Source organism: Engystomops pustulosus, chromosome 5 (genome assembly GCF_040894005.1).
Source record: "Engystomops pustulosus chromosome 5, aEngPut4.maternal, whole genome shotgun sequence".
Classification (NCBI taxonomy): Eukaryota; Metazoa; Chordata; class Amphibia; order Anura; family Leptodactylidae; genus Engystomops; species Engystomops pustulosus.
This window is the reverse complement of record NC_092415.1, coordinates 71,920,734-71,935,706: the sequence shown is the minus strand read 5'-3', so window position 1 is coordinate 71,935,706 and position 14,973 is coordinate 71,920,734.

Here is a 14,973-nt window from a genome sequence, read left to right as displayed (position 1 = left end):
GGCTATATACTGGTGTATAGGGGGTTGAATAGCTACATACTGGGGGAGGCTGTGACCAATGAATCTCTTTGTGGTAAAATTAGGAGACTTGGCTTATATTTGGGTCAAACAAATTACAATCAGTGATTTAAAAATACTTTCTTTTATTAGTCAAGTTAAACCAAAAGGGTAAAGCTCAGGGAGTCTTTTTAGATGCAGATAAAGGCCTCTGCACTGATGGTCAGTCTGTGAAAAGAAAAGTGATCGTATGAGAGTCAAATAATGGTGACCTCGTGATAGTATGGTAACGTGAATGTAATATCAGAGGCTCACCTTGTTAAATATTCGTACATCTCAAGGGTCATAGTTAGGAGAGCTCTATAAGCCTACTGGAGGAAATACCCAAGAATGTTCACCTTAGCCTTTTGTGACTGTCAAGGTAGTCAAATGCGGTCTTAGGTGAAAGAGGTAAAGATCCAAGTACTTTAGAGTTTAGGTGAAAGAGAGGGGGTGACTGATAGATATTAGTCCATCTGGGCTCGGGTCTTAATGACCAAACCGTCATGTAAATCCCTATACAAGCCCTATTTAGGACATCGACTATTGCACCCTCGTAACCTAGCCTCGGGACTATGGTCCTATGCGAACACAGTCCCGACTGGAACCTGTCCCTGCGATAACTGGCCCTATTAAAGACCTATTCAGCAGGGATATTCAGGTATTTTTAGAAGCCTAATGGCGTCATATATTGTCATAAGTAAGGGTCGGAAAAAAGTGTCATAGAGTTTGAGAAAGAACCCCAATCCCGACAAGGCTTGTTTCGCCCTATTGGGCTCATCAGGGGAACACTGGGTTCTTCAATAAACGCCCTATTAGAGACAGTGAACAGTTATCATGTTATCCCCAATAAGGTATGATTAACTCAGATTTATGGTGTTATACATGTGTTATATATGTGTACATGTAATATGGAGAGAGGTCTTACCTTAGTGCCGTAGGGGGTAACAGGGGAGTAGAATAAAGCCAGGTGATGCTTGCAGCCGTAGGAGACAATGTGAAGCTCCTGGTGACAGCCGTCTCAACCAGTGGGTTGTAATGACTGCGATCGTGCAGGGGTTTTAAAAGGGCGCGCTGCGGCATAAAGATACGCCCCCTACTCCCCCGTGCCGCCCACTCTCACCAGCCAATCATGTAGTTGCTAAGGCTGGGAGGCGGGCGACACGGGCGCATGCGCAGAGAACGTCGGACAGGAAAGATTCCGGCGCTGTGTCGGACCTAAGGCGCGACACGCGCATGCGCGCGCCCGACGAGACCACCGCCACGCACGCGCACTGCCACCCGATAAACTCCGTCCACCCCGCGAATCATCACGGAGGTGGGCGGATGCAGAGCGGCAGAGGGGAGGAGACGCAAAGAGTTTAATTTGTTTTAAGTAAGTACAGACCAGCGCAATCCCTATACATGATAGGTGTCATAATAGAACACCTGAGCAGGTTTATGGGCCAAGGAGTACCAATTGCACTGGGTTGGTCCAAATACAGATAAGGGATTTTATGAGGCATTTACCTCGAAAGTGGCTGTGTATGGAAGCCGGGTAGTCTAGCGGACAGCTAGGGGCATTATTAAACAAGCATGTAAATGAAGATACCAAAAATGTTTATGTACCGACCTATGCTTCAGGCTGAATGTGATAATCGGTCATATCAAAAATAGTACAGGGGAGTTAATGAATCTACTAAACAATGTACTAAGTTGTATATAGTAAAGTAGTGATAGAAAGTTACAGAAAACAAGAGAAACTCAGCTGTTCATTGAGGCCAAGTGGAGATTCCGTACGCATGCGAAAAATCCAGCGTGCCTCTGTTTGTCTTAGGGTGCGGTCCCAATTGCCTCCTCGGTCTGGGGGTCTAACAAGATCAATGCCAATAAAGAGGAGACCTGTCATGTCACCCTGGTGTTCAGTGTGAATGTGTCTAGCTAGTGGTTTGTCCCTGTTGTGTCTTATGTCACCCAAATGTTCGCCAATTCTGCGGCGGAACTCTCGGAAGGTTTTGCCGATATATTGTTTCCCGCATGTACAGACCGCCATATAAATGACCCCTAGGGATTTACAGTTGATGAAGTGGTATATATCGTATGTTTTCCCTGTCGTGTAACTCCTGAAGTTCTCTTCGTCTTATGCAACTTCTTTTACAAGAAGAAAAGACTAGACTAGATTCTTTAACTACCAAATTAAAGGAACAGATTGAGGTCACAGATAAATTCTCAACAGACCCTGAGTTTGCAACATTTGAGAAACAGCTACTGAGCAACTTAGAGAGATTTCAATACCACCTCAAAGAAAGAAAGCACCAACAGTTTAACAGAGACTTAAGCGACTTACGGATACAGACCTCTCAGTAGGATCTCAGGGCTCACGTGGTAGAGGAAGAGGTAGACGTGGTAGAGGCAGGGGCGGTAATAGGAAAGACCAGACCACTGGAAATAATACAGAATGTCCCGTAAACACTTCCCCAAACTCGGGCCCACACTCCACCTCCTCTTCCTCATCAGCATCTTTTTTACCAACAGGCCCGATTTACCCTCTCAGGAACCGGTACCCCAGAGCAAGGACCTAGACCTTTTAGTCATCAATCTATCACAACGTACATTAACTCCAGCAGAAACCTCTATTTTGAGGAAAGGTCTATCATTTGTCCCCACAAATAGATGCGACACATTCAATTGGTATAAAGACATACACCTATTTCTGCGCAAATTACGGTGGCATAAATATTTTAAAATTCATGAACGTAAAGAATGTCAGGATTTGGGGATCCCCAGTGATATCCTAGCAGACGTCCGTTTATTGGATAGTCTCTCGGAACCCCTTGCCATAGTTACTGGCAAGGGTCCATTCACAGACCTTAAGAATCATAGTACCAAGACCCCCCCTATAGGGGACATTTCAAGCATTGACATCTTTTCACGACTAGTCCTGGATGACCTCTTGAGCACAGACCTTAGATCCAAAACCATGAATTGTAACAAAGACGAGATATCAGCCCTATCCGCTCTCGAAAAAGACCGCAATATAGTGATAAAATCGTCCGATAAAGGCGGCAACATTGTAGTACTTCAGGCAGAAGATTACCGCAGAATGTGCCTTGATCTTCTTAATGATAAAGAAGGCTATGCCATACTTCCAAGGAACCCCACGAAACAATACTTGGCTACTTTGGAAGATATTTTGGGGAGAGCTTTGTTACAAGAACTCATCACAAAAGAGGAATATGATTTCCTCTTTCCCAAATTTCCTGTCCTGGCCACCTTCTACGGTCTCCCAAAGTTGCACAAAGGCACTAATCCACTTAAAGGTCGGCCGATCGTTTCAGGTGTTGGATCCCTTTGCCAAAACATAGGTATCTATATCGACAAGGTATTAGCCCCCTTTGTCTCTACCTTACCATCTTTTACCCGGGACACAACCGATCTACTTAAAAGACTAGATGGCCTTATCATCGGACAAAACACATATCTCGCGAGCATAGACGTAGAGGCGCTCTACTCCTCCATGCCACATAATCTTGGTTTGAAGGCAGTGGAGTTTTATCTTAATTCAAGGGGAAATCAATGCAAGGCACATAGCAGCTTTATTTTGGAGCTGCTGGAATTTTCCCTCACACATAACTTCTTCACCTTCGACGGCAGTGTGTACCACCAGCTCAGGGGCACTGCTATGGGCAGTTCATGTGCCCCTACATACGCAAATTTGTTCCTGGGCTGGTGGGAACACTGCTGCGTGTTTGGTGAAGAAGAAAATAGCCCAAGACACATCGGTATGGCGGGCCTTTGGGCCCGCTATATCGATGATATCTTCCTGACCTGGGAAGGGTCCATGGACCAGTTTAAATCTTTGGTTGAGGACCTCAACCACAATGTAATGGGTCTCAGATTTACCTACGATATTCAACCTGTCAGTATCCCCTTCCTGGACGTTCTCATACAGAAGAACAACATGGGAGAATTAGAAACCACTATTTTTAGGAAACCCACCGCTACAAATTCACTTCTTAGATGGGGATCCAATCATCCCCCCGCTCTTAAACGCGGTATCCCCTTCAGCCAATACCTTAGGGCCCGGAGGAATTGCTCGACAACAAAGGACTTCACCAATGAAGCAAAGGAACTCCGCTCCAGATTTCGGGCAAGGGGTTACCCGGATCATATCCTAAAATCCGCATATAAAAGAGCATTGGCTCTAGACCGCTCTAACCTACTGACTACCAAACCTAAACCATCCACATCCCAGACCATCAGGCTTATAGGTACCTATGACGGAGGCACAGACAGCATACGTAAGATACTGTCCAAATACTGGCACATTCTAAAAATGGACCCGGACTTCAGCCCTGTCACCACAACACAGCCCTCTATTACCTTTAGAAGAGGCAGAAACATTAAGGACAGGGTAGTACACAGCCACTTTTCAAAACCAAAAAGAGAACAAACATGGCTTGATAGGGGCATCACAGGTTGTTATAGGTGCAGTGGTTGCATCGCCTGTCCAGTAATCAAAAGCTGTAAAAATTTCAGGAGTTACACGACAGGGAAAACATACGATATATACCACTTCATCAACTGTAAATCCCTAGGGGTCATTTATATGGTGGTCTGTACATGCGGGAAACAATATATCGGCAAAACCTTCCGAGAGTTCCGCCGCAGAATTGGCGAACATTTGGGTGACATAAGACACAACAGGGACAAACCACTAGCTAGACACATTCACACTGAACACCAGGGTGACATGACAGGTCTCCTCTTTATTGGCATTGATCTTGTTAGACCCCCAGACAGAGGAGGCAATTGGGACCGCACCCTAAGACAAAAAGAGGCACGCTGGATTTTTCGCATGCGTACAGAATCTCCACTTGGCCTCAATGAACAGCTGAGTTTCTCTTGTTTTCTGTAACTTTCTATTATCACTTCACTAATGACCTCAATGAACAGCTGAGTTTCTCTTGTTTTTCTGTAATTTTCCATCACTACTTTACTATATACAACTTAGTACATTGTTTAGTAGATTCATTAACTCCCCTGTACTATTTTTGATATGACCGATTATCACATTCAGCCTGAAGCATAGGTCGGTACATAAACATTTTTGGTACCTTCATTTACATGCTTGTTTAATAATGCCCCTAGCTGTCCGCTAGACTACCCGGCTTCAATACACAGCCACTTTCAAGGTAAATGCCTCATAAAATCCCTTATCTGTATTTGGACCAACCCAGTGCAATTGGTACTCCTTGGCCCATAAACCTGCTCAGGTGTTCTATTATGACACCTATCATGTATAGGGATTGCGCTGGTCCGTACTTACTTAAAACAAATTAAACTCTTTGCGTCTCCTCCCCTCTGCCGCTCTGCATCCGCCCACCTCCGTGATGATTCGCGGGGTGGGCGGAGTTTAACGGGTGGCAGTGCGCGTGCGCGGCGGTGTGTGCGCGCACGCGGCGGTCTCGTCGGGCGCGCGCATGCGCGTGTCGCGCCTCAGGTCCGACACAGCGCTGGAATCTTTTTTTTGCCAATACAGACTTGCCAATAACTTTTGGCAAGTACATACTGGTAGTGGTGATTCCTAGAACATAGCTGTTGTGTGCTCTGCTTCCACTGGATCACCAGAGACCAAAAAGCTGCAATTCTCACAATTGTTACAGCAACAGTCACTGAGTTCCCTATATGAAAGAAACTGCTGTACACGTACGTAGCCCCCACACTAATTACTTGTATAGGAATGACAGAGATACAGACGTAACTCAATATAGGGCCATCATATATATGACTGTATCTTACTTAATAACACTAACAAAACCGGACATGTAATTCATGATTTAATGTTTTTGCATTTTTTATGTGGTGTTATATTTCCCCATAGTTTGCTGCACTGAGGATGTCATTTCACACATGCTGCCGGCATGCAAACTGTGTCAGTGCTGTGTGCTAGTTACATAGTTCAGAGAATATATATATATATATATATATATATATATATATATATATATATATATATACATATATATACATATATATATCTCTCACACATTGGATCATAAATTATTTTTACAAAGAAGCTATGATCCTAACATGAACACTAAACTGTATAGGAGGAATTGATAATGAATAGTGTTATTGGTTTTACTCATGCACAAGAGCACCCTCTTGTGAGGTTAGAGAAATGAATCATTTGAAGTTCTGTGTCTCTTCATTACTTCTTAACCCTTTACAATGTATATTTATTTATATACTGTATAACATATTGCATAACACAGTAAATATGTCCAAGCAGTTATTATGTAATAATTAAGTAATTATGATCATAACAATGTGTAGCCCAGAAACTAAAGTAGATCTACAACATAAATACAAGAATCTACAGGACAGTTCATACACTTTGTGCAAGCAGAACAGAAGGAACATTCCTATGACCATTCATATACTTCTTAAAACTGCTGTAAGCAAGAACGTACATATACACTATAGCACAGCATACTGACTTTTGTCTATTCATTTTTAGAACTGTGAAGTCGATCAAACCAAAAGCTACACGGACGCCTCCAGTCTGTGCCTGTCACCATACTGGTTAACCCTCTCCTTCCGAATATGGTTTAAAATATCACCTTTATCCACAAAGCTCTGCACAAAGCTGCAACTCCCTACCTCTCCTCTCTTATCTCAGTCTAACACCCATCACTTGCTCTTTAATCTGCCAGTGATCTTAGATTAATCTCTACCTTAATTCAAACATCTCACATCTCCAGGACTTCTCCTGAGCTGCACCAATTCTCTGGGATGCCCTTCCCCAGACTATCAGACTAATCCCCAGTTTCCAAAGTTTCAAATGTGCTCTTAAAACCCATCGCTATAGGCAAGCCTATCACATTTGCTAACTGCAAGAAATCTAAACTCTCTCTTAACGAATCCATCCTATGTCCCTTTCCTGTCTGTTATCCAGCAAACACCAGACACATACCAAGCTTCAGGCTTCTCTGCAGTCCCATTGACTGTCTCCTTCCAAATATAGTTTAATAAACCACCTTATGCGCAAAGCTCTGCAAAATGCTGCACCCTCTATTTCTCTTCTCTCATCTCAGTCTACCGCCCTACCCATGCTCTTTGATGTCTGGCTCCAGGGGTAGTGGACCCACTGGATCACCGCGCATGATGACGTAAGCCGACACCTGGGACCGGAATCTAAGTGGCACCTGGTTTTCACCAGAGCCCACCGCAAAGCAGGTTGGACTTGCTGCAGCATGGTACCCCCAGGTCGTTCCACAAGAGCGACTTTGTCCTCGGTAGCAGCCAAGACGAGGTACACAGACATCAGAATCATAGTCGGGACAGGTAAAAGGTCAGGACCGGCAGCCCGGCATCAGAGTCGGGGACGTAGCAACAGGTCAAGGCATATGGAACAGGATCAAAGTGAAACACGGAACCGGGGTCGCAACGGGAAATCAACAAACAGGCTCTAGGCAAGGGTACAAGCTTTTTCAATGGTATAGAGCACAAAGATCTGGCAGGGAATGATGGAAAAGGCCGGCTTTTGACCATATCCTGTAATGGCAAGCACCAATCAGTGATGCGCTAGCCCTTTAAATTTTCACCCTAGGAGTTAGGGGCGTGCACACACAGCCACCGGAACAGGAACGGGGAAAGGTAAGTGGTGCGGGAGCCACGCTGGCGAGGAGAGAGGTGCATGGGCGAGTCTGCGACCTACGATATGGGTCGTGGGGGCACCCATGACATTTGATCTGTCAATAATCTTAGATTAATCTTAATTTTAACCTCTTACTCAAGTCTCCAAAATTTCTCCTGCATTGCACCAATTTTCTAGAATGCCCTTCCCTGGACTATCAGACTAATACTCAACCTACAAAGCATCAAATGTGATCTTAAAAAACATTTATTTAGGCAGGCTTATAACACATGCTACACGCTTCCCTGCAGTCCCATCGACTATGGACTTTGTATATCCTTCCTCTAGTGTTAGGGTCGTGACCGACCCGTTTTAGGTTTTAAATGCATACAAATTCTATATACATTTGTTTATTGCATCAAGACTTTTTGACTTTGTCAGGAACTTATTTTTAAACAAAATACAATAAAATAAAACTATTTTACTAAATTGTAAAATGCTCTTATTAAAATTATAACATTTGTGTTGTTTGGGTCAATTTCGACCCAGGTCTAATATAAGAGTAAAAAAACAATAATAAGTCCCAAAACTGAACTCATAAACACAAACACATAAACACATAAACACAGCCAGCTCTACCTCCAACAACTACAGTTAGGGACATGTCCAGGCATGTATGGCCAAATCAGCTTGCAGTTGGTATACATCTTCAGTTTACACCATGCAACAATGAGGAGAAGATTAGATGCTAGCCAAATTCTGGATTATATCTTGGATGATAATGAATCAGTGGACACAGAAGCAAACTGATACAGATGAACAGGTTTCTGAGGAGGAAGATAATGTGGGGTATCAACCGGAAGACACAGACCGTTCTGATCAGTCTGATGAGGAGGTCACCGGTGCTGAATCTGCTCCCGCTGAAAGATTCAAATCCAAAAGTGGCAAGATCATTTGGAACTCAGTACCTCCACATGTACATGGCAGGGCAGATGCTGCAAATGTCATAAAAATGATGCCTGGGATCACAAGGTTTTCTGTGGCAAGAGTAAGTGACATCAAGACATGTTTTGATTGCCATTGTCAATAAAAAAGTCATTATTGCTATGACAAACCTTGAAGGAAAAAAAGTCTGCAGCAACATGTGGAATGACCTTCATGATGATGACCAGGATGCCTTCATTGGTGTTCTTCTCCGTGCTGGAGTGTACAAATCCTACAATGATAGTCTCTGGGACGCATCGACAGGCAGGATTATTTTCCGGGCAACAATGTCACTTCAAAAGTTTCAAATGATATCAAGAGTCCTCAGATTTGACAACAGAGACACCAGAACAACATCTGACAAACTTGCTCCCATTAGGGATGTTTGAGAGAAATGGGTGCAGCTCCTTCCACTGATGCTCAACCCAGGGCCGGAGGTGACAATAGACGAACGTTTTCTCCCTTTCCGTGGAAAATGCCCCTTCCGGCAATACATGCCAAGTAAGCCAGGCAAATACGGCCTAAAAATCTGGGCAGCATGTGATGCAAAAACTAGCTATGCATGGAATCTACAGATTTACACAGGCAAGTCTGCAAGCGTCATCCCTGAAAAAAAAAACAAGGAAAATGTGTAGTCCTCCATATGACTACTGGACTGCAGGGTCACAACATTACTTGTGACAATTTTTTTACCAGCTATGACCTTGGAAAATCACTATGGTGGGCACAGTGAAAAAAAAAAACAAACCTGAGCTGTCCGCTGAATTGTTGCAGATGAAGGACAGGGCTCCACTTTCCTCAAAGTTTGTATCTACAGACACCACCAGTAGAAAATCTACTTATTATTATTATTATTGTTATTAATGTTAATAAACTTTCATCTTTTATTTGTATTAAAGTTCTATAATACAAAAATCATTTTTTTTGCCTTTTTCATAAAGCAGTTAGATATGGGTCAAAATTGACCCATAACATCATAGATGTTACTAGAGTTAATAATATAATATATATATATGTGTATTTTTTTTACATTTAAGAAATGTGTTCTAAAACCCTTCAGTAATAGTCAGGTAATATAACAAACTTTTTAAAGTTTATATTATTCTCTTGAGGTTCATTTGACAATATTTTTATATTGAAAATGAAGGGTACGCTCTCAAATGAAAGGCCCATGAATGAGAAACAAGGTAACTAAGAGGTAAGAAACAAATTGGATCATAAATAACTGTTTTTAAGGTATCCTAGGGGTGATTTAAGACACGGGTCAAAACCAACCCGTTAGCATAAGAAAGAGTAACAGAAAGCTAACACTAGAGAAAGGATATAAATGACGGCTGATGGCTGGTTCTAGCAGCAGCATCTTTATTTTATAATTTTATTCTGTTCCCTTATAAAAAATGGCTGGACCAGTATACAAGCTCTTATAATTCTTGTGTCATCCCGTTCATTCTCATAGACTGAAAGTTCTTGCGAACAGGGCCCTCACTCCTATTGTATCATATGACTGTTTGTTTTGTGCTATGGAATATGATGGCACTATATAAATAAAGATTATTATATTATTAGTACTAGTAGTATCTCAAGTATAAGTAATGTGATTGTAATTGAAGTATTCGAACAGTAATACAATGTACAGTTGAAACCAGTATACTATATAAAAAGACACATATGCATGTTTTTTGTATGACATAAGAAATATCTGGCATGAAATCAATATAAAACTTTCTTATTTAGGTCAATTAGGATTACCAAAATAATTTAATAATGAGAAATAACATTTTTAAAGCATTTTTATTACTTCTGAAAAGTCAAAAGTTTACATAAATTTCATTAGTATTTAGTACCATTGCCCTTAAACTGTATAACTTGGCTGAAACATTTTAGATATCCTTCCAAGCTTCTCACAATAGTTGGTAGGAATTTGGTCCACTCCTTCTGACAGAACTGGTGGAAGTGAGCCATGTGTGTAGTCGTCTTGCTCTCACCTGCCTTTTCAGCTTTGTCCATACATTTTCAATATGATTGAGATCAGGGCTTTAATATGGGCTTATAAAATAAAAAGTTCAGTTTAATTAAAAGGCTAATCTCGCCACTCCAGTAAGTCAGAAATGGAAGACCCTTGGCATTGCCTCACAGATTAGTTCCAATATACAATCTACCGTATATTGTCAGTTATCAATTCCACCTTCGAATTCGAAGCCTGTCGTGGATCTTATATAGAGGGAATAAATCATGCAGATTGCCCAGGTATAAGGATAAAAATATTTATTCTTGTGGTCTTCTCCGACTCTCCGGATCCCATCAGCGCAGCCATTGACATCTGGCTGCGCTATATCGACGATATGGAGCGGTACGGAAGAAACCGTTAAATCCTTCGTGCAGGACCTTAATCACAACTCGATAGGCCTAAAGTTTACCTTTGAGATCCAACCAGAAAGCCTTGCGTTCCTGGATGTTAGAATCTCTAAACATCCAGCTGGACCACTGGAAACAGAGGTATACCGCAAACAGACTGCTACTAACTCACTGCTTAGGTGGGAGAGCAGCCACCCTCTCCCTCTTAAACGTGGCATACCGCGCGGTCAATACCTACGCCTTAGACGTAACTGTTCCAATGACCAAAAATTTTAAAGACAAGCTGATGATTTACGGCTGAGATTTAGACATCAGGGCTATCCAGATTGGGTTTTGAAAAAAAGCTTACAGATTTGCTTTGGCACAAAGCCGCACAGACCTGTTGGAGACGAGGACACCTTCAAAGAGTGATGCTCACACTAGACTTATCACGACTTTTGATAATGGGGCCCAAGCAGTACGTGAAATAATAACCAAGCACTGGGATATCTTACAGATGGATCCAGATATTAAGGATGTGGTAGGACCTTCTCCATCTATCACATACAGAAGGGGTCAGACCATACGGGATCGCCTAGTTCACAGTCACTTTATTCCATCTAAACAAGGGACTTGGCTTGAGCGACACAATTTAAAAGGCACATTCCGCTGTAGTGGTTGCATTGCATGCCCCTATATAAAAACCTGCAAAACTTTTACCTCCAATGTCACAAACGAAAACATTGACATCTTGACATTTATTAATTGTAGATCTGAGGGGGTTATCTACAGAGCCGTCTGCGAGTGCGGCATGGAATATGTGGGCAAAACTATTATGGAGTTTCGACGCAGAATAGGCGCTCACCTATCTGACATTAGAAACCATCACGATACTCCAATAGCCAGACACATAAATACAATGCATGGGGGGGAGGCAAAAGTGCTTAAATTCCATGGCATCACCAGAATTAATAGACCTGTACGTGGGGGTAACTGGGACAGAAAAGTTTTACAATGTGAGACAAGGTGGATATTTCGCCTTGATACTGTAGCACCCAAAGGGCTCAATGAGACTCTCAGTTATGCCTGCTTTCTATGAGCTTCCACATATAAAAAAACGTATGTAATTACCTACTCTTAATAATTTTCTATCTCTTGTTGCATGTTCTAAGCCTCTTTCCTTTTCTTCTTGTCTCTAAACTCCGGTGCTTATCTATTTCCATAGGTCTGTGACATTGTCACGGGTTTACTCACGGGAGGTGATGGGAGACTATTGAAGTCATCCCACACCAATGTAAATAGATACATACCCGTCCTATGGTCTAGTGTGTCCGCCCGGCCCCTCGGTTGCTAGGACGCGTATGCAGTATCACAGCGCGTCATGACGGGGCGGGCACCAAACCCGGAAGTCCGGTATTTGAATGGCGCATGCGCAGTAAGGAGATGCGCACGCCAGCATTACGACCCGCACGCCTGATACGGCCGGGCCAGCAGGAGGAACGGCCACTGCCACTCCAGTCTATTCTTCTCCCCTCTACCTATGGGGGGTTTTTTGAAGTGAGGCATCGGGAACCTTCATTCCGTGCCCGTTTTTTGTCAATCCCCTGATGAACCCCAGTGATTTTTGGGGGGAAACGCGTTGGGATATATAGGTGCTTTTTTGTCTCCTGCGATTACCTAGGGAGAGATTAGCCTGCAGGGCTAGTGTGGGACCGTCCTTGTTAGGACGGGAGCAACGGACCGGGCGGTAGGTACAGATACACTAGGGATACACAAGAGACCGACACATCCCAAGTGATTTTCCTGTACCGTGGGGACCGCAACTCAACAAATGACAAGAACTGGTGAGATCTTTCCATTTCTTTCTTGTGTTTTAAATTCTATGTGTACATAATATGGATAAAAACCTCTGAGTCCTATGAGCTACCCCAATATTGCCAAATTAATACTCTGACAATGGGTGAGAACTTTATGGGTATCCATTAGATGTATGACATGTGGAGAGTTTAATAGAGTGTATTATCACTATACCCCACACACATGCCCCTCTCTGTGTTATACTGCTTTGTGTGACACAATGGGGCAGATTTACTTACCCGGCCCATTCGCGATCCAGCGGCGCGTTCTCTGCACAGGATTCGGGTCCGGCTGGGATTTAAGAAGGTAGTTCCTCCGCCGTCCACCAGGTGGCGCTGCTGTGCCGAAAATAATCTTAACGCCCCGGAATGCACCATCCCATAGCAGGTGAAGGTGAGCGCTTCCCAAGCGACACATTTCGGTTTTTAAATGCGGCGGTTTTTCCGAATACGTCGGGTTTTCATTCGGCCACGCCCCCCCGATTTCTGTCGCGCGCATGCCGGCCCCGATGCGCCACAATCCGATCGCGTGCGCCAAAAACCCGGGGCAATTCATGTACAAGCGGCGCAAATCGGAAATATTCGGGTAACACGTCGGGAAACCGCGAATCGGGCCGTTAGTAAATGACCCCCAATATGTTCTGTGCTTGTGCGGCGCCATTCAAGTATGGAATAATAGGGTCTTTTGTTACCATTTTAACTATATCAGTAAAAGTTATGTTTTAATTGCCACATTTGCTTTCTATTATAAATCTTTATTCTTATGTGGTCAGCACTGGTCATGATCTGGTAATTGAGGAAGAGCTCTGTTCTGCTTGCTAGTTGCAATACCAGTTTATGGTCCCCGTATGTGTTTTCATGACCTAACACCTACGAGGCCATTCTTGTGAATGATCATTATTTTGCTTAGATTCTGTACTCACAAACAAGTTTAAAAATAAGCATACACCAAATGCCTAGTGTTTGTGATGGTTACTCCTAAAAATTGACTTAAGCCACTTTGTAACCAGTCTGGCAATATGCTTTAGGTTGTCCATTTGGAAGACTTGGCTAATGTCTTGTCTTGAGATGTTACTTCAGTATTGCCACATAATGTTTATGATGCCATCTATTTTGTAAAGTAGATCACATGATGGTGCCACCCAAATTTTCACAGCTGGGACGGTGTTCTCAGGGTTGCAAGCTTCTCCCTTTTTCCGCCAAACATGACATAATATATAAATAAACATTCTTCTTTTTATTTTTTGTTATAATCTAACTTTTTAATGCTTTTTTTGGATTAATGGCTTTTTCCTCGCAGAGTGGCCTTTCAGCCCACATTGATACACTACTGTGGATAATGACAAACTCTTACCAGCTTCAACCAGCATTCACACAAGGAAATTCACATTTGTTCTTGGATTCATAAACACATTTCTGACCGAAGCATGTTCTTCTCTTGGATATAGAACCTGTTTCCTTCCTGAGCAATATGATTCCTGGATATTACTATCTTGTTTGTACGTGTGTATAATAGTATGTACTGATGAACAAGGCAACTTTTTTACTGTAAATTGCACCCAAAGATGAACCAGACTTGTGCAAGTCCATAATTCTCTTCTTGATATCTTGGCTGATTTCTAGACTTTCCCTTGATGTTACACAGAGAAGCAGTGTGTTTCAGGTGTGCCTTAAAATATATCAGGTGTGTCTCAGATGTCGCTAATAAACCAGAAGACATCATCATATGGGCCGTCGCAAATTGTGTAATGGCATAGTAATCTTAGTGTATGGAAATTTTAACTTGAGAATGTAATAAAAATGCCTTCAAAATTCTCTCATTATTCTGGCAGTTGGTAAATACAAATGATGTTGGTAATGCTAATTGACCTAAAACTGGAAAGGTGTGTATATAGGTTATATATAGTGTATGGAAACATGCCCAAATTTTAAATGTACACATTGGGCATGTTAACATTAGAAATGGAAGAGAATGGCTTGATCTGATTTATTATATTTTCTATTACCGAATGTGGTTACCAAAAGATTGTGAAAATCCCAAGTCAGTGGGGGGTTATTTTTCCTTAGCATTTTCTCTTTTTTTCTTTTGTACACATTTTTTTTAGGACACATTGGGGCACATTTACTTACCCGGTCCGTTCG